Source organism: Lissotriton helveticus, chromosome 8 (genome assembly GCF_964261635.1).
Source record: "Lissotriton helveticus chromosome 8, aLisHel1.1, whole genome shotgun sequence".
NCBI lineage: Eukaryota > Metazoa > Chordata > Amphibia > Caudata > Salamandridae > Lissotriton > Lissotriton helveticus.
In genome coordinates, this window is record NC_136069.1 from 973,835,232 (window position 1) to 973,854,972 (window position 19,741).

Here is a 19,741-nt window from a genome sequence, read left to right on the forward strand (position 1 = left end):
CAGTAACCAGAAGAAGGAGTCTACCAAGCCTCAAGATAAGGGTGGGGATAAAAGTAAAGAAAAGACTTCCCCAGGGCCCCAAAACTCCAAGAATGGGGGTGTGTCCCAAGACACTTCTTCAACTGAGAAAAAACCCTATTGCCATGTCTGTAAACAGGTTGGGCATTACAAAACAGACAACTGTTGTCCTAAGAATGGCAATAAAGAGAATATACCTCCAAAGCCAGCTCCAGCACCTCCTGTTACTGTCAGCAGTAATCCCCCAGGAAGTGGGAGCACACCCAGGAATCTGGGTGGGTTTACTTTTGGAGCCCAGGAGGACCCTGGCCTATCCAGGTCCTCCTCCCCAAATAATCTTGTTTATGAGACTGGCATGGGGTTTGCCAACTTCTCTGATTGCCCAAATACTTTGAGCAAATATAGACAAGAACCTATCATCAATGGTTTGAAAGTTGAAGCCTTTAGAGACACAGGGGCTAGCATCACCATGGTGGCTGACTGTATAGTCCCCTCTAAGCAACTTTTACCAGGTGCCACATACCAGGTAACAAACATTGATGGAATCCAAACAAATCATCCCATGGCAGTAGTAAGTCTCAGCTGGGGAGGTGTCACTGGCCCAAAGAGAGTGGCAGTGTCATCAAACTTGCCTGTAGACTGCCTACTTGGTAATGATTTGGAAATCTCAGCCTGGGCTGAGGTTGAACAGGAAACCCATTCTAGAATGGTAAATTCCAATGGAAAGGTTAGAGGGGCTGTAATGGCTACAGCCCCAGTTCAAGATGTCCTTCCTGAAAAGGTTGGTAGGGCTGAGCAACTCTCTGCCCCATCATTAGCAGAACCTCTTCCTGAACAGAATAGCAAAGCTGTTATGATAACAGCAGAAACCCAAACTGAGTCCCCTCCTGAAAAGGTTGGTGGGGCTGTGATGGCCACAGCCCAAACTCAAACTGATATGTGTGTTGTGAAACCTGAAATGATGGATAACTCCACACAAACTGAGAGTATGGAGGAGGAAGAGAAATCTCCCCCTCACCAGACTTTAGGACAGGATCAGCCTCCTCAGGGAACTGATCTTACCCCTGATGAAGGAACTGCCCCAGAGGTGGTTGGGCCTAGCCTGACAGAGCCTCTGATGTCAGTGGACCCTTCTCAGGTGGGACCCAGTCTGGAGCAGGTAACCTGCCCCTCTCTCCCTTGCCTTAGCCAGCCCAGGGCTGCAGAGGACAAGAAGGACAGTGAGACCCAGAGGGCCCCCTGTCAAATAAAGCACCCCCATCAACAGATTAGGGGCACCAAAACTAGTAGCCCTAGTGAGGTGAAAACTTTAAAAACTCCTGAGGGAGCCCCCTTAAAAACAGTTAGGGACCTCCCACAGATGGATTCTGTTGGGCACAGCCAAACCTGGGACCAAAAGGGCCCAAACCTGAACTGTCCCTCCAGCAAGCCAAACAGAGGGACCCAGCCTCCAGCTTTAGGTAGCCAGAGGTTGACCCTGAGAGCACAGTGCAACTCAGTTAAAGAAAGAAAGGCACACATGGTGGAAGATAATTGGAGGAAGCTAAGCCCTAAATTAGTAGAGCCTCACTTCAATACTCCATATCCAAACCAGCCTTTAACTTTGCATAAACACACCCAAGGTAGTGATTCCCTATGGTGGAGACCCTCTAATACCCCAAGGGTGAGGGACTGCTTAGTGGACCATGAGACAGGGGGTACCCATGCTAGTGCAGGTACTTCCTTATATGGCCACTCAGGCAATATAGGCTTTCCTGGACAAGGATAGCCTCATCTCCTTTCGTTTGGGGGGGGGGTTGTGTAGGAAGGTGGCTACCTGACTATGGTTACCCCAAATTTTTTGCCATGTGTTTAGCTGGTTTATGACTTAGTTGGCCTGGTTCCCTGCTAATCAGGGCCGCAGGCTATCTGCTCTCTCTGTAAAATGGATTCCATGTACCCTAGGTGCATACCATAATTGGAAATGGACTCCTTGTTAGCCCCTGTACCATGCACTATAGGTGCTCAGGGCATAGGTGCCACCCAGGCCTACCAGGGGCTGCAGCATATCTTTTGCCACCCCTGGCTGGTTCTTAAATTGACACAACTGGCTGATCACTCAGCTGGGGCAAGGTGGTGTAATCACCCCTTGCTTAGATATAGTATACCTATATCTAAACCTATATCTGGACACATATAAACCTGTGAGCCACTCCTATGGCAGGCCTTAGCAATCCTGGAGGCAGAGTGCGTGGTTTAATGTGAGATGGAGCTCTAGCATGAGCTGAGCCTGTCTGCAGCCGTCGGGAACAAATCCCTAAGCTGTTTCAGGATAAAGCCATACCATATACTCTTAAGTGCATTATAATCCTCGCGGTTATATAGCAACTTTGGTTTGGCTTTATCAAAACATGTTGTGTAAGGTGTCATACGATTTGGAATACTATCCCCTCGCCGGTTCTGGCGACGGGGATAGCATTCCACCCCTCTAGAGGGAGAAGACATGTTACTTTGCTGAAATGCGGTTAATTTTAAAAGAGCCTCACATCCACAAAATGGATGCTTCTGCCACAGACACAGGTCTGACCCCCTGAAGCTGACCGAAACTCAGCCCAAGGGGCCTGGACAAAGGGTTTCCTGTCGCAGGGCGGTGTTACAACCCCCCAGACAGGAGATAGTGGATTGTAGCAGGGAGGTTTGAAAGAAACCAGACAGTGCCTGGGGAGCACAAGGCTGCCCCTTGCATAATCCGGCCAAACCGGTTCTGGGGCACTCCAGCCCCGTCCCAGCGCGGCCAGGATCAAAGGAAGGGGGTGTATCCACCCACTTCCTGGGTCCCACCCATAGGAGGGGACCTAGCAGGTAATCCAGCCCCCCAGATTCGAATAAGAGTGGGAGCAGTGCCAATGCACTTCAGATTATCCTGATGAAACATAAGAAACGAAACTCTGGACCCTTCGACATCCTACTCAACATAGAAGACTGAAGAATCTCCCTTGTGGTCAAGGAGTGACCACCCTGTGCAAACAGGCACCATCCAGCCTTCGACATCTGCTTTGTTGCAGTTCCCGCCGGAACTCGAGCGACAGAGATCGACGAGATTAAGCTTGCCTGCCTTCCAACAGCCCGATCCACAGTCCCTGCAGAGCTGAGACCCGTGGAGGTGACCGGAAGCGTGGGGCACGCCATCTTGAATTGACCACGAGACGCTGACCGTGCAGCCCACGAGTGACCCTCGAAGCTGTGCACCGGGGTTTGAGAAGCCCCAACCCTGAGCCACTCTTGCACCGAAGTTCAGCCCTCCACACTCGACGAGTGCTGCGTGGGGCCCTTCTGCTCCATTTGGCTCAACACGTTGGTCCGGTCACTTGCCAGCCGGCTTGTGGCCCCTGTACCGACGAAACTTGAAATTCGACCTGCGATTCTGGTTGCTCCAGATTTGCACCAGCTCCCCTGAAAAGGAGCCCCCACTCTGACCCTCCTGGTTCGAGTGAGAAGCAATCTCCCGGTTTCGCGTGGATTGCTTTTGCCAAGTGTTGTTTGCTCCAATCTTGAAGCCGACGGCGAGAGCCCACGTGGGACAGATCGTGACCCGCTCCTGGACGTCGCAGATGCCCTAGAGCCCACGTGGCAGCGGAGAGAAGCTCCTCGACAACCACCTGATTGCGCCCGACATTGCCTGGTTCCGTCCTGGTTCCACCCTGGTCACTGCTGAGTGACCCAGACTCTGTCCCCTCTGCTTTCAGGTACTTTTCGACTTGAGTCCACCCTTGGACTCCACCGGACACTTCTCTTTCACCTCGCCTGCAGCCCTTTCAGCTCCAAGCACCAAGAACCTGCGTGACGAAACCCGACTCAACTTCGACCCTGTGCACCCACTTCCTGTGGGTGAGGTAACATTGCAACGCCGGTGTCCCCACACTGGTACACACCTCTAGGGTCTGTGTCTTAAGTTTTGTTCCTCTAGGTTCAGCGGAAGTGTCCTTAATCTCTAACTTTGTAACTTTTACGCACCATTGACTTTACATTGATGCAAGCTGCACTTTACGTGCTGCACCCGAATCCCGCGGGCTTTTCCCGACTTCAGCATTGCTAGTCCTGACTGCTCCCAGCGATTCCCTAGGCCCTAGGCCTAACCACTGATCGATTGGTATCTCTTATACCATTTTTTTAGTATATGGTTTGAGTGGCCCCTAGGCCTCATCCAAAATTGTGCAACTTTGTATGTTATACTGTGCTTTTGATTTAACGCTTGTGCCCCTTCATTCATAAAGAATACTGGGGATTGTTTTTAGTAATAAATACATATATTTTTATAATATATACTTGTGTGGTGTCCTTTCATTTGATATTACAGGATTGTATGTGGTAAAACAGCTCGCTTAACGCGACCTCTTAAGTTAAGCCTTTAGGCTGCTTAGTCCATGCTACCCCTAGGATAGCTTGTCTAATAAGGTTGACTTACAACCAGACACCATAAGGGTTGTTTGGACTGATACACAGTGGTTCCAGAATTGGAAACATTATATATCAGGCCAACTTCTCACAATTACCAAGTAGGCAGTCTACAGGCAGGTTTGCCGACACTGCCATTCTCTTTGGGCCAGTGACACCTCCCCAGCTGAGACTTAATACTGCCATGGGATGATTTGTTTGGATTCCATCAATGTTTGTTACCTGGTCTGTGGCACCTGGTAAAAGTTGCTTAGAGGGGACTATACAGTCAGCCACCATGGTGATGCTAGCCCCTGTGTCTCTAAAAGCTTCAACTTTCAAACCATTGATGATGGGTTCTTGTCTATATTTGCTCAAAGTATTTGGGCAATCAGAGAAGTTGGCAAACCCCATGCCAGTCTCATAAACAAGATTATTTGGGGATGGGGACCTGGATAGGCCAGGGTCCTCCTGGGCTCCAAAAGTAAACCCACCCAGATTCCTGGGTGTGCTCCCACTTCCTGGGGGATTACTGCTGACAGTAACAGGAGGTGTTGGAGCTGACTTTGGAGGTATATTCTCTTTATTGCCATTCTTGGGACAACAGTTGTCTGTTTTATAATGCCCAACCTGCTTACAGACATGGCAATAGGGCTTTTTCTCTGTTGAGGAAGTGTCTTGGGACCCACCCCCATTCTTGGAGTGTTGGGGCCCTGGGGAAGTACTTTCTTTACTTTTATCCCCACCCTTATCTTGAGGCTTGGTAGACTCCTTCTTCTGGTTACTGTCCTGATTCTTAGGCCTAATCCTGGTTCTGACCCATTTATCTGCCCTCTTTCCCAATTCTTGGGGAGAGGTCAAATCTGAGTCCACCAGGTGCTGGTGTAAGAGCTGGTTCTGACAATTACTTAGGATCTGCTCCCTCATAATAAAATTATACAATCCTGTGAAGTCATGTACTTTGCTGCCATTTAGCCAACCCTCCAGAGCCTTAGTAGCACAATCTACAAAATCAGTCCAGTCCTGTGTCTGTGTCTTCTGGGTGTCTCTGAACTTCAACCTGTACTGTTCAGTGGTTAAGCCAAACCCATCTATTAGGACACTTCTCAGGACTTTGTAATTGTTTGCATCCTCATGTCTAACAGTGAGGAGCTTATCTCTCCCTTTCTCTGAAAAGGAGTACCATAAGATTGCTGCCCACTGTTCCTCAGGAACCTGCTGTACCATGCAGGCTCTCTCAAGAGCAGTTATCCACTTGTGGATGTCATCCCCTTCCTTGTAGGGGGGCACAATCTTTGTCAGGTTTCTACTATCATAGGACCTGGGTTTCTCTTTAGGAATATTGCTGCCACCAGTGGCATCTAAGCCACACATTTTCTGTTGTCTTGCCAAGGCAAGTCTAGCTTGAGCCAGGGCTACCTCCTCTCACTCTATTTAGAGTTTGACAGCCCTCATTCTTGCCTCATGCTCTTTTTTCTGAGAGGGAGTCATTCCTCTCTGAAATTCTCTTGAGGCACTAGAAATATGAGAGTCCCCTGCCGGAGATCTCACTCTTCTGTTGCCTGGGAGAATGCTATAGGGTCTGGGGAGGTGCTGGCCCTCTCCATTCCCAAGTAGGTTTAAGTTGGCCTGGCTAAGCCTGGCATCTACAACCTGGTTAACCCCTAGATCCTGATCTTCAGGGTCCTCTACCTCCGAGTCCTCCTCCTCTTCTACCACTGGGGGAATCTCATTCTCAGGGGGTTGTACTCCATCTCCTGATCCTAAGGGAACTACATTTGCCTTATCTATGTCATCCTGTTCTAGAATGGCTATCAGGGAAGGACTGGTGGGACTTCTGCCCCTTTTTAACCCTCTTGATATGCACAAGGCAACCAAGTCTTTGTGGGTTAGTTTGTCATAACTGGAAGTTGTCTGCGTAAGGTCAACTGTCACAGGTAGAGAGCCTGAAGCTTCACCTGTGCCAGACATGACTCTAGTGTGGTGTAAGTGATGCACCTACCTACACTAAGTGTTTCCCTACTGTACCTTGCTAGTGAGTTGTAGTCAGGGTGTGCTAATCCCTTTAATCTACAACTACTAAGTTCAGTAGAACTTAAATATGCTAAGCTTTTGATTTATATGTACCTAAGGTACTTGATGTGATCTTTCAATTTGATAAAAGATTGTAATGGTAAAACAACAGCAAGCTCAAATCCGCACCGCTGCTCACCAATGTGAGAAGTTGGCCTGATATATGATGTTTCCAATTCTGGAACCACCTTGTATCAGTCCAAACAATCCGTTATGGTGTCTGGTTGTAAGTCAACCTTATTAGACAAGCTATCCTAGGGGTAGCATGGACTAAGCAGCCTAAAGGCTTAACTTAAGAGGTCGTGTTAAGCGAGCTGTTTTACCACATACAATCCTGTAATATCAAATGAAAGGACACCACACAAGTATATATTATAAAAATATATGTATTTATTACTAAAAACAATCCCCAGTATTCTTTATGAATAAAGGGGCACAAGCGTTAAATCAAAAGCACAGTATAACATACAAAGTTGCACAATTTTGGATGTGGCCAAGGGGCCACTCATACCATATACTAAAAAAATGGGATAAGAGGGACCATTCGATCAGTGGTTAGGCCTAGGGCCTAAGGAATCGCTGGGAGCAGTCAGGACAAGCAATGCTGAAGTCGGGAATAGCCCGCGGGATTCAGGTGCAGTGCAGAAAGTGCACGCATGCATCAATGTTAACCAATGGTGCGTAAAAGTTACAAAGTTAAAGTTTAAGGACACTTCCGCTGAACCTAGAGGAACAAAACTTAAGCTACAGACCCTAGAGGTGTGTACCAGTGTGGAAACACCGGCGTTGCAATGTTACCTCACCCACAGGAAGCGGGTGCACAGGGTCGAAGTTGAGTCGGGTTTCGTCACGCAGGCTCTTGGTGCTTGAAGCTGAAAGGGCTGCAGGCGGGGGGAAAGAGAAGTGTCCGGTGGAGTCCAAGGGTAGACTCAAGTCAAAAAGTACGTGAAAGCAGAGGGGACAGAGTCTGGGTCACTCAGCAGTGACCAGGGTGGAATTAGGACGGAAACAGGCAATGTCGGGTGCAATCAGGTGGTTGTCGAGGAGCTTCTCTCCGCTGTCACGTGGGCTCTGGGGCATCTACGACGTCCAGGAGCGGGTCACGATCTGTCCCACGCAGGCTCTCACCGTCCGCGCTGTCGGCTTCAAGATTGGAGCAAACAACCCTTGGCAAAAGCAATCCACGTGAAACCGGGAGATTGCTTCTCACTCAAACCAGGAGGGTCAGAGTGGGTGCTCCTTTTCAGGGGAGCGGGTGCAAATCTGGAGCAACCAGAATCACAAGTCGTATTTCAAGTTTCATCGGCACAGGGGCCACAAGCCAGCTGGCAAGTGACCGGGCCAACACGTTGAGCCAAAAGAAGCAGAAGGGCCCCATGCAGCACTCGTCGAGTGTAGAGGGGTGAACGTCGGTGCAAGAGTGGCTCAGCGTTGGGGCTTCTCAAACCCCGTTGTACAGCTTTGAGGGTCACTCGTGGGCTGCACGGTCAGCGTCTCGTGGTCTTTTCAAGATGGCGTGCCCCACGCTTCCGGTCGCCTCCACGGGTCTCAGCTCTGCAGGGACTGTGGATCGGGCTGTTAGAAGGCAGGCAAGCTTTATCTCGTCAATCTCTGTTGCTCGAGTTCCGGCGGGAACTGCAACAAAACAGACGTCGATGGCTGGATGGTGCCTGTTTGCACAGGGTGGTCACTCCTTGACCACAAGGGAGATTCTTCAGTCTTCTACGTCGAGTAGGATGTCGAAGGGTCCAGAGTTTTGTTTCTTATGTTTCATCAGGATAATCTGAAGTGCATTGGCACTGCTCCCATTCTTATACCAATCTAGGGGGCTGCATTACCTGCTAGGTCCCCTCCTATGGGTGGGACCCAGGAAGTGGGTGGATACACCCCCTTCCTTTGATCCAGGCCGCGCTGGCACGAGGGCTGGAGTGCCCCAGAACCGGTTTGGCCGGATTATGCAAGGGGCAGCCTTGTGCTCCCCATGCAGTGTCTGGTTTCTTTCAAACCTCCCTGCTACAATCTACTATCTCCTGTCTGGGGGGGTGTAACACCTCCCTGCGACAGGAAATCCTTTGTCCAGGCCCCATGGGCTGAGTTTCGGTCAGCTTCAGGGGGTCAGACTTGTGTCTGTGGCAGAAGCATCCATTTTGTGGATCTGAGACCCTTTTAGAAATTAACCGCATTTAAGTAAAGTAACATGTCTTACCCCTCTTGAGGGGTGGAATGCTATCCCCATCGCCAGAACTGGCGAGGGGATAGTATTCCAAATCGTATGACACCTTACACGACATGTTTTGATAAAGCCAAACCAAAGTTGCTATATAACCGCGAGGATTATAATGCACTTAAGAGTATATGGTATGGAATTATCCTGAAACAGCTTAGGGAGTTGTTCCCGACGGCTGCAGACAGGCTCAGCTCATGCTAGAGCTCCATCTCACATTAAACCACGCACTCTGCCTCCAGGATTGATGGGGCCTTCCATAGGAGTGGCTCACAGGTTTATATGTGTCCAGATATAGGTTTAGATATAGGTATACTATATCTAAGCAAGGGGTGATTACACCACCTTACCCCAGCTGAGAGATCAGCCAGTTGTGTCAATTTAAGAACCAGCCAGGGGTGGCAAAAGATATGCTGCAGCCCCTGGTAGGCCTTGGTGGCACCTATGCCCTGGGCACCTATAGTGCATGGTACAGGGGCTGACAAGGAGTCCATTTCCAATTGTGGTATGTACCTAGGGTACATGGAATCCATTTTACAGAGAGAGCAGATGGCCTGGGGCCCTGATTAGCAGGGAACCAGGTCAACTAAGTCAAAAACCAGCTAAACACAAGGCAAAAAATCTAGGGTAACCATAGTCAGGTAGTCACCTTCCTACACTGGGCATGCTCTAACTTGAGCTTCTCTAAAGCCAGCTGGTGCTCACATTTCTCTACTCCTATCTTCCAGCTCCTCTGGGGACAGGTAAAGGGATGAGGCTCTGCCTCCTACGCTGGACCCAGCAAGGGACTCCCTATCTATGGGGTCCTCACTATCTGCTGGCGTCCCTGTGCTGTCATCGTCTTCCTCCTCTTCTGAATCTTCAGGGCTCCTCACAGACCCACCACCCTCCTGGTGTGAAGCCCGGGCCCTTTCCTCACTGCGCTCAAGATCCCACTGACCCTTTTGCCACAGGATCAGGCTGCTCCTAAGTTCGGACTGAGTGTCTGACTCATCCACCCCTATGTCTCTCTCTTCACAGAACCTTACCAACTCTCCCATACTGTATCTAAACAGAACACAGAAATCAAAAGCAGGCTCCATTCTGGCAGACGTACTGGTGAAAATATTACACAGGGAACCTAGGGGTCTGAGCTAACACAGGAGTACACAATTCACAAAGGTATCAGCAAGCTCTCTACCCCAGAGAACTCACACTCACTTGTCTAGTGCCACACACCATTCATCCACACACAACCCTCCCCTCGGACTGGTAAGGCAGTTTCTACCACCCCTGACTTCTCAACCTGACCACATGTGACACAGGTACCAGACTCTGGGCGCGGGGCGGGGGAACAAATGTACTGACACAATTACACAATAATAGCTTCAGGAGAAGAAAATAATGAACTTAAAAAAAAAAACAATCCCCTAAAATGTGGTCATCTAAAATGCAGAGTTTTGTAGTGTGGCCAGTTGCCACTATGGTACAACGCAAACACAAATCCTCATCCTCACCGCTTGCCGCCAATGTTGGAAATGGGATCCCCGGCTGGCCAGGGCTTTCGCCAAAGTCAGTCAGAGACCACCACTCCCAAGTCAGGGCAAGGGAGTTACACGCCAAGATAACCCCTGCTCACCCTCTAGGTAACGTGGCGCGAGCAGCAAGGCTAAACTTGGAGGCGATGTGAGTTAAGTATTTGCGCACGCACCCCAGCAACAACACCCAGGACCCACCACAAAGGAAACTCCACACAAGGTTATATAAAAATAGCCTTTGTATTACACCAAAACACATTAGATAAAACACACACTTTACAATGTGCCAGGGGCACGGGCAGAATTTACAGGGGATATGTACAAGACAGGGCCACCTGGACCACTGTCAGGAATCAGCACTTTTAGAAGTAACACTTTCAGAAATAGCACTTAGAATGTAAATCACTGTAGCACAAAATATAAAAATAGAGCACGCAACCAGTAACTACTGGTAACCAGGACCTCACTAGCACCACCTGCACTAGGAGAAAAACAACCACCTAAGTATCACAATACCTGTAGGGGTGTAAGCACATAACACATGATGCAATGCATAACATTCATTCAGAGGTGTAAGGAAGGAAAACACATGATGCATCAACAATACATTCAGAGGTGTATAACATGGCACATGACGCATAAAAACACATTCAGAGGTGCAGAAAGAGAACAATTGCGCCAAACTCACTTAAGTCACCACCTGTGACTGTCCCTAGGCCAACTGGCCTCTCTAGGGCTAGGACGCCCTGTGTCCAAAGTCCAGGTGGCCTAAACGAGGCAGCTGCCCACAAAGTGCTGGGTAGCTGTGAAGTGAGGAGGATGTGGCCACACACTAGAGCCTCGCAGGCTCTGGCCAAAAGAATTTCCCCTAGAGCCTCTCTGGGCTCTTAACCAAGGAATGTGGCTGTGAGCCTCTCTGGGCTCCAAATCAACAATGTGCCCCCTAGAGCCTCCGTGGCTCTGAAAAGAAATGTGCCCGTTGGAGTCCCTCCTCTGGGAACTCAAAAGAAACGACTGTGGCACCCCAGAGCCTCTCGGGGCTCTGAACACTGATTGCCCCCTCTGGAGCCCTCGTGGCTCTGAGTAACCACTGAGCCTCTCTGGGCTCGAAAACAGGAATGCAGCCCGAGCCTCTCAGGCTCTCAACAACAGATGCCGCCTGAACCTCTTGTGGGCTCGAAATACCAATGCCCCCTTTAAGCCTCTCGGGGCTCGTCACTCGAGAATGCCCCAGGGGTGAAGATCAGGCTACTTGCGGGGGGGGCGGACACCGGCAATGTGTCCCAACGCCCTCCCTCTCTTGCAACAAACTACCAGGGGGCATCGGCCTCACACCCCCTCCTCCCGGTCAGCTCCACTCACCGGTGTGCAGCGGCTCTCCAGGCTCCTTCTTGTCCTCTGCAGATCCGGGGCTCTCCCCACACCACGGGGGCCCCACTGCTGGATGGAAGGCTTCTCTCTCCCTGGGCGAGTGCACCGGATCCCGGGGTCGGCTCCCGGTAGCTTCCGGCTTCCTCCTTCCTGTCCCGGGCCGGCAGCCAATCAGAGCGCGGCCGGGGAAGGTCACGGGATGTCCTGCAGTCCCGCCCCCGGCCTGCCTGACTTCCGGTGCGGCCGGGCGGCGACGGGGACACTTCTCAGGGCAATGCCGGGTGGGCACCGGCTCTTCGATGCGATTAATAAACGAGGTGGGCACTCGTAAAGGGCGGCAATGTCCCTGGCAGGGCGGGCACCTGCCAGAGGACTCGAAGATCGTCACGCAGCGGGGCAAACGCCGGGTGGACACCGGCTTCCAAAAGTAAAGCGCTCCTCAGCGCTAAAAGGCAATTTAAAGCGCCCCCTGCGCTAAATGCAAAATAAAGCGCTCTTAAGCGCTAGAAGGGGAAAGAAAAGCGCTCCCAGCGCTATCAATCAAATGCAGCCCCCCCCCGGCGCTATAGGACAACAAAGTCCAGCAAAAGTCCTTGTAGGCAGGCAGGGGGGCAAGACTGGGCCCAGAGCCAGCTCACTGGGTCTCCAGGCAGGGAGACACTCCAAGTGGCGGTCCTCTGGCCCAGCGACAGCAGCAGCAGCCCCCTCAGGATCCTGGAAGAGAACAACTTCTGTGGGGACACAACCCCATTTTTATACACCACATTCCTTTGTCTGTAGGTGCAGGGTGGGGGCAGAACCAGTCGCAGCTGGTCTGTGAGCACTGTTGATGGCCCAACCACCCTCTCTATTTACTGGCAGGGCTAGGGTCGTTAGACGCACCACAGGGGGGCGGAGCCAGCATTGTCAGGGGAAAACCCAGCCTCATTCAGGACACAGGTACACTCCTCCCCAGCCATCAGCATGCTAATCTCCCACTCACCACCGGGCAGACCCATCCAGCCTTCCTGGAGCCAGGCTCACCAGCCAGCTCCAGCCAATCACACACAGCACACACATAGCCATGTCTAGAAGTGGAACTTCCCCTCTAGACACATACATGCCGCATACACCATCTCGCAGCATTCAATCACACGAGTCCACACATACCAGACTCGAGCCTGTACACCCCACGCATCAGGAACTACCAGGGACACATACATTCCCCATGCATTCCTATGGGAGGGCAGGCCTATCTTACTCCACGCACTCAAAGTGCGCACGCACTTTCCACTGGGACACAGTGAAAGTACGCAGAACCCAAAAATCACCATCACCAGGTCACTATTACAAGCAAAAAGTTTAGGGGTGAACCTGCCCTAAGGGCCAAGTCCAACATTTCCCTAGGTGACGGCAGATCTAGGGTTCAAAAACTACAGGTAGGCACTTTGCCAAAAAATGCTAATTTTTCACTGCGAAATTGAGGTGCGACCATATTGCGTTTTGCGCAGTTTCTAGGCCGACCCACACAAGTGAGGTACCATTTCTCTCAAAAGACTTTGGGGAACGTGGGGTGGGTAGAAATTTGTTGATCCACGCAGAATCCAGAACTTTCCACCACAGAAATGTGGGGAAAATTTGTTTTTTGTCAATTTTGTAGGTTTGCAAGGGATTCTGGGTAACAGAACCTTATAGGAGGCAGTCAAGTCACCCCATCCTGAATTCCCCTGGGAGTCTAGTATTAGAAAATGTATAGGTTTGCTAGGTTTCCCTAGGTGCCGGCAGGGCTAGCGTTAAAAAACGACAGCTACACACTTTGCCAAAAAAGGGTCATTTTTCACTGCGAAATTGAGGTGCGACCATGTTGCGTTTTGAGCCGTTTCCTGTCGCAGGACCAGAGCGGACCCATGAGAGTGAAGTACCATTTTTCTCAGAAGACTGTAGGGAACGTGGGGTAGGTGGAAATTTGTTGATCCACGCAGATTCCAGAACTTTCCACCACAGAAATGTGGGGAAAATGTGTTCTTTTTGTCAATTTTTTAGGTTTGCAAGGGATTCTGGGTAACAGAACCTGGTGGGAGACAGTCAAGTCACCCTATGCTGAATTTCCCTGGGTGTCTAGCTTAAAAAAATGTATAGGTTTCCTAGGTCTCCCTAGGTGCCGGTAGAGCTAGGGTTCAAAAACTACAGCTAGGCACTTTGCCAAAAAAGGGTAATTTTTCACTGCAAAATTGAGTTGCGACCGCTTCGCGTTTTGTGCCGTTTCCTGTCGCAGGCACTAGGCCGACCCACGCAAGTGAGGTACCATTTTTCTCAGAAGACTTTGTGTAACGCGGGGTGAATGGACATTTTTTGATCCGCACAGATTCCAGAACTTTCCACCACAGAAGTGTGAGGAAAATAGTTTTTGTTGTCAATTTTTTAGGTTTGCAAGGGATTCTGGGTAACAGAACCTGGTGGGAGGCAGTCAAGTCACCCCATCCTGAATTCCCCTAGGTGTTTAGTATTAGAAAATGTGTAGGTTTGTTAGGTTTCCCTAGGTGGCGGCAGAGCTAGGGTTCAAAAACTACAGCTAGGCACTTTGCCAGAAAAGGGTCATTTTTCACTGCGAAAGTGAATTGCGACCACGTTGCGTTTTTTGCCGTTTCCTGTCGCAGGCACTAGGCCAACCCATGCAAGTGAGGTACAATTTTTGTCAGAAGACTTTGGGTAACGCGGGGTGCATGGCAATTTGTTGATCCACACAGATTCCAGAACTTTCCACCACAGAAATGTGAGGAAAATTAGTTTATTTGTCTATTTTTTATGTTTGCAAGGGATTCTGGGTAACAGAACCTGGTGGGAGGCAGTCAAGTCACCCCATCCTGAATTCCCCTGGGTGTCTAGTATTAGAAAATATATAGGTTTACTAGGTTTCCCTAGGTGCCGGCAGGGCCAGGGTTAAAAAACTACAGCTACACACTTTGCCAAAAAAGGGTCATTTTTCACTGCGAAATTGAGGTGCGACCACGTTGCGTTTTGAGCCGTTTCCTGTCGCAGGACCAGGGCAGACCCACGCAAGTGAGGTACAATTTTTCTCAGAAGTCTTTAGGGAACATGGGGTGTGTGGAAATTTGTTGATCCACGCAGATTCCAGAACTTTCCACCATAGAAAGGTGGGGAAAATATGTTTTTTGGTCAATTTTTTAGGTTTGCAAGGGATTCTGGGTAACTGAACCTGGTGGGAGACAGTCAAGTCACCCTATACTGAATTTCCCTGGGTGTCTAGTTTAAAAAATGTGTAGGTTTGCTAGGTTTCCAGAGGTGCCGGCAGAGCTAGGGTTCAAAAACTACAGCTACACACTTAGCCATAAAAGGGTAATTTTTCACTGCGAAATTGAGGTGCGAACACGTTGCGTTTTGAGCTGTTTCCTGTTGCAGGCACTGGGAAGACCCACGCAAGTGAGGTACCATTTTTCTCAGAAGACTTTGGGGAATGCAGCAGGGTGGGTGGAAATTCGTTGATCCACGCAGATTCCAGAACTTTCCACCACAGAAATGTAAGGAAAATTTGTTTTTTTGTCAATTCTTTAGGTTTGCAAGGGATTCTGGGTAACAGAACCTGGAGGGAGGCAGTCAAGTCACCCCATTCTACATTCCCCTTGGTGTCTAGTTTTCAAAATTTGTATAGGTTTGCTAGGTTTCCCTAGGTGCCGGCAGAGCTAGGGTTCAAAAACTACAGGTAGGCACTTTGCCAAAAATTACTCATTTTTCACTGCGAAATTGAGGTGCGACCATGTTGCGTTTTGCGCCGTTTCCTGTCGCAGCCATTAGGCCGACCCACACAAGTGAGGTACCATTTCTCTCAAAAGACTTTGGGGAACGCGGGGTGGGTAGAAATTTGTTGATCCACGCAGAATCCAGAACGTTCCAGCACAGAAATGTGGGGAAAATATGTTTTTCTGTCAATTGTTTAGGTTTGCAAGGGATTCTGGGTAACAGAACCTGGTGGGAGGCAGTCAAGTCACCCCATCCTGAATTCCCCTTGATGTCTAGTATTAGAAAATATATAGGTATGATAGGTTTCTCTAGGTGCCGGCAGGGCTAGGGTTCATAAACTACAGCTACATACTTTGCCAAAAAAGGGTCATTTTTCACTGCGACATTGAGGTGCGACGACGTTGCGTTTTGAGCCATTTCCTGTCGCAGGACCAGGGCGGACCCATGCAAGTGAGGTACCATGTTTCTCAGAAGACTTTAGGGAACGCGGGGTGCATGGAAATTTGTTGATCCACACAGATTACAGAACTTTCCACCACAGAAATGTGAGGAAAATTAGTTTTTGTTGTCAATTTTTTAGGTTTGCAAGGGATTCTGGGTAACAGAACGTGGTGGGAGGCAGTCAAGTCACCCCATCCTAAATTCCCCTGGGTGTCTAGTATTAGAAAATGTGTAGGTTTGCTAGGTTTCCCTAGGTGCCGGCAGGGCTAGGGTTAAAAAACTACAGCTAGGCACTTTTCCAAAAAGGGGTCATTTTTCACTGCGAAAGTGAGTTGCGAGCACGTTGTGTTTTGTGCCGTTTCCTGTCGCAGGCACTAGGCCGACCCACGCAAGTGAGGTACCATTTTTCTCAGAAGACTTTGGTTAACGTGGGGTGCATGGAAATGTGTTGATCCACACACATTCCAGAACTTACCACCACTGAAATGTGAGGAAAATTAGTTTTTTTTGTCAATTTTTTAGGTTTGCAAGGGATTCTGGGTAACAGAACCTGGTGGGAGGCAGTCAAGTCAACCCATCCTGAATACCCCTGGGTGTCTAGTATTAGAAAATGTGTAGGTTTGCTAGGTTTCCATAGGTGCCGGCAGAGCTAGGGTTCAGAAACTACAGCTACACACTTTGTCAAAAAAGGGTAATATTTCACTGCGAAATTGAGGTGCGACCACGTTGCGTTTTGAGATGTTTCCTGTCGCAGGCACTGGGACGACCAACGCAAGTGAGGCACCATTTTTCTCAGAAGACTTTGGGAAACGCGGGGTAGGTGGACATTTGTTGATCCACGCAGATTCCAGAACTTTCCACCACAGAAATTTGAGGAAAAATGTGTTTTTTTTGTCAATTCTTTAGGTTTGCAAGGGATTCTGGGTAACAGAACCTGGAGGGAGGCAGTCAAGTCACCCCATTCTACATTCCCCTTGGTGTCTAGTTTTCAAAATTTGTATAGGTTTGCTAGGTTTCCCAAGGTGCCGGCAGATCTAGGGTTCAAAAACTACAGGTACGCACTTTGCCAAAAAAGGGTTATTTTTCACTGCGAAACTGAGGTGCGACCACTTTGTGTTTTGCGCCATTTCCTGTCTCAGGCACTAGACCGACCCACACAAGTGAGGTATCATTTTTCTCAGAAGACATTGGGGAACGTGGGGTCGGTGGAAATTTGTTGATCCACGCAGATTCCAGAACTTTCCACCACAGAAATATGAGGAAAATTAGTTTTTTTGTCAATTCTTTAGGTTTGCAAAGGATTCTGGGTAACAGAACCTGGTGGGAGGCAGTCAAGTCACCCCATCCCGAATTTCCCTGGGTGTCTAGTATTCAAAAAAGTATAGGTTTGCTAGGTTTCCCTAGGTGCCGGCAGGGCTAGGGTTATTTTCACTGCGAAATTGAGGTGCGACCATGTTGAGTTTTGAGCCGTTTCCTGTCGCTGGACCACGGCGGACCCATGCAAGTGAGGTACCATTTTTCTCAGAAGACTTTGTGTAACGCGGGGTGCATGGAAATTCGTTGATCCGCACAAATTCCAGAACTTTCCATCACAGAAATGTGAGGAAAATTAGTTTTTGTTGTCAATTGTTTAGGTTTGCAAGGGATTCTGGGTAACAGAACCTGGTGGGAGGCAGTCAAGTCCCCCCATCCTGAATTCCCCTGGATGTCTAGTATTAGAAAATGTGTAGGTTTGCTAGGTCTCCCTAGGTGCCGGTAGAGCTAGGGTTCAAAAACTACAGCTAGGCACTTATCCAAAGAAGGGTAATTTTTCACTGCGAAATTGAGTTGCGACCACGTTGCGTTTTGTGCCATTTCCTGTCGCAGGCACTAGGCCGACCCACGCAAGTGAGGTACCTTTTTCTCAGAAGACTTTGGTTAACGCGAGGTGCATGGAAATTTGTTGATCCACACAGATTACAGAACTTTCCACCACAGAAATGTGAGGAAAATTAGTTTTTGTTGTCAATTGTTTAGGTTTGCAAGGGATTCTGGGTAACAGAACCTGGTGGGAGGCAGTCAAGTCCCCCCATCCTGAATTCCCCTGGATGTCTAGTATTAGAAAATGTGTAGGTTTGCTAGGTTTCCCTAGGTGCCGGCAGGGCTAGGGTTAAAAAACTACAGCTAGGCACTTTGCCAAAAAAGGGTAATTTTTCAATGCAAAATTGAGTTGCGACCGCGTTGCGTTTTGTGCCGTTTCCTGTCGCAGGCACTAGGCCGACCCACGCAAGTGAGGTACCATTTTTCTCAGAAGACTTTGTGTAACGCGGGGTGCATGGAAACTTGTTGATCGGCACAGATTCCAGAACTTTCCACCACAGAAATGTGAGGAAAATAGTTTTTGTTGTCAATTTTATTCGGTTTGCAAGGGATTCTGGGTAACAGAACCTGGTGGGAGGCAGTCAAGTCACCCCATCCTGCATTCCCCTGGGTGTCTAGTATTAGAAAATGTGTAGGTTTGCTAGGTTTCCCTAGCTGCCGGCAGCGCTAGGGTTCAAAAACTACAGCTAGGCACTTTGCCAAAAAAGGGTCAGTTTTTCACTGCGAAAGTGAGTTGCGATCACGTTGCGTTGTGTGCCGTTTCCTGTCGCAGGCACTAGGCCGACCCACGCAAGTGAGGTACCATTTTTCTCAGAAGACTTTGGGTAACACAGGGTGCATGGAAATTTGTTGATCCACACAGATTCCAGAACTTTCCACCACAGAAATGTGAGGAAAATTTGTTTTTTTAATCAAATTTTTATGTTTGCAAGGGATTCTGGGTAACAGAACCTGGTGGGAGGCAGTCAAGTCACCCCATCCTGAATTCCCCTAGGTGTTTAGTATTAGAAAATGTGTAGGTTTGCTAGGTTTCCCTAGGTGGCGGCAGAGCTAGGGTTAAAAAACTACAGCTAGGCACTTTGCCAAAAAAGGGTCATTTTTCACTGCGAAAGTGAATTGCGACCATGTTGTGTTTTTTGCCGTTTCCTGTCGCAGGCACTAGGCCGACCCACGCAAGTGAGGTACCATTTGTGTCAGAAGACTTTGGGTAACGCGGGGTGCATGGAAATTTGTTGATCCACACAGATTCCAGAACTTTCCACCACAGAAATATGAGGAAAATTAGTTTTTTTGTCAATTTTTTATGTTTGCAAGGGATTCTGGGTAACAGAACCTGGTGGGAGGCAGTCAAGTCACCCCATCCTGAATTACCCTGGGTGTCTAGTATTAGAAAATATATAGGTTTGCTAGGTTTCCCTAGGTGCCGGCAGGGCTAGGGTTCAAAAACTACAGCTACACACTTTGCCAAAAAAGGGTCATTTTTTACTGCGAAATTGAGGTGTGAACATGTTGCGTTTTGAGCCATTTAATTTCGCAGGACCAGGGCAGACACACGCAAGTGAGGTACCATTTTTCTCAGAAGACTTTAGGGAACGTGGGGTAGGTGGAAATTTGTTGATCCACGCCGATTCCAGAACTTTCCACCACAGAAATGTGGGGAAAATGTGTTCTTTTTGTCAATTTTTTAGGTTTGCAAGGGATTCTGGGTAACAGAACCTGGTGGGAGGCAGTCAAGTCACCTCATCCGGAATTCCCCTGGGTGTCTAGTATTAGAAAATGTGTAGGTTTGCTAGGTTTCCATAGGTGGCGGCAGAGCTAGGGTTAAAAAACTACAGCTAGGCACTTTGCCAAAAAAGGGTAATTTTTCACTGCGAAAGTGAGTTGCGACCATGTTGCGTTTTGTGCCGTTTCCTGTCGCAGGCACTAGGAGGACCCACGCAAGTGAGGTACCATTTTTGTCAGAAGACTTTGGGTAACGCGGGGTGCATGGAAATCTGTTGATCCACACAGATTCCGGAACTTTCCACCACAGAAATGTGAGGAAAATTAGTTTGTTTGTCAATTTTTTATGTTCGCAAGGGATTCT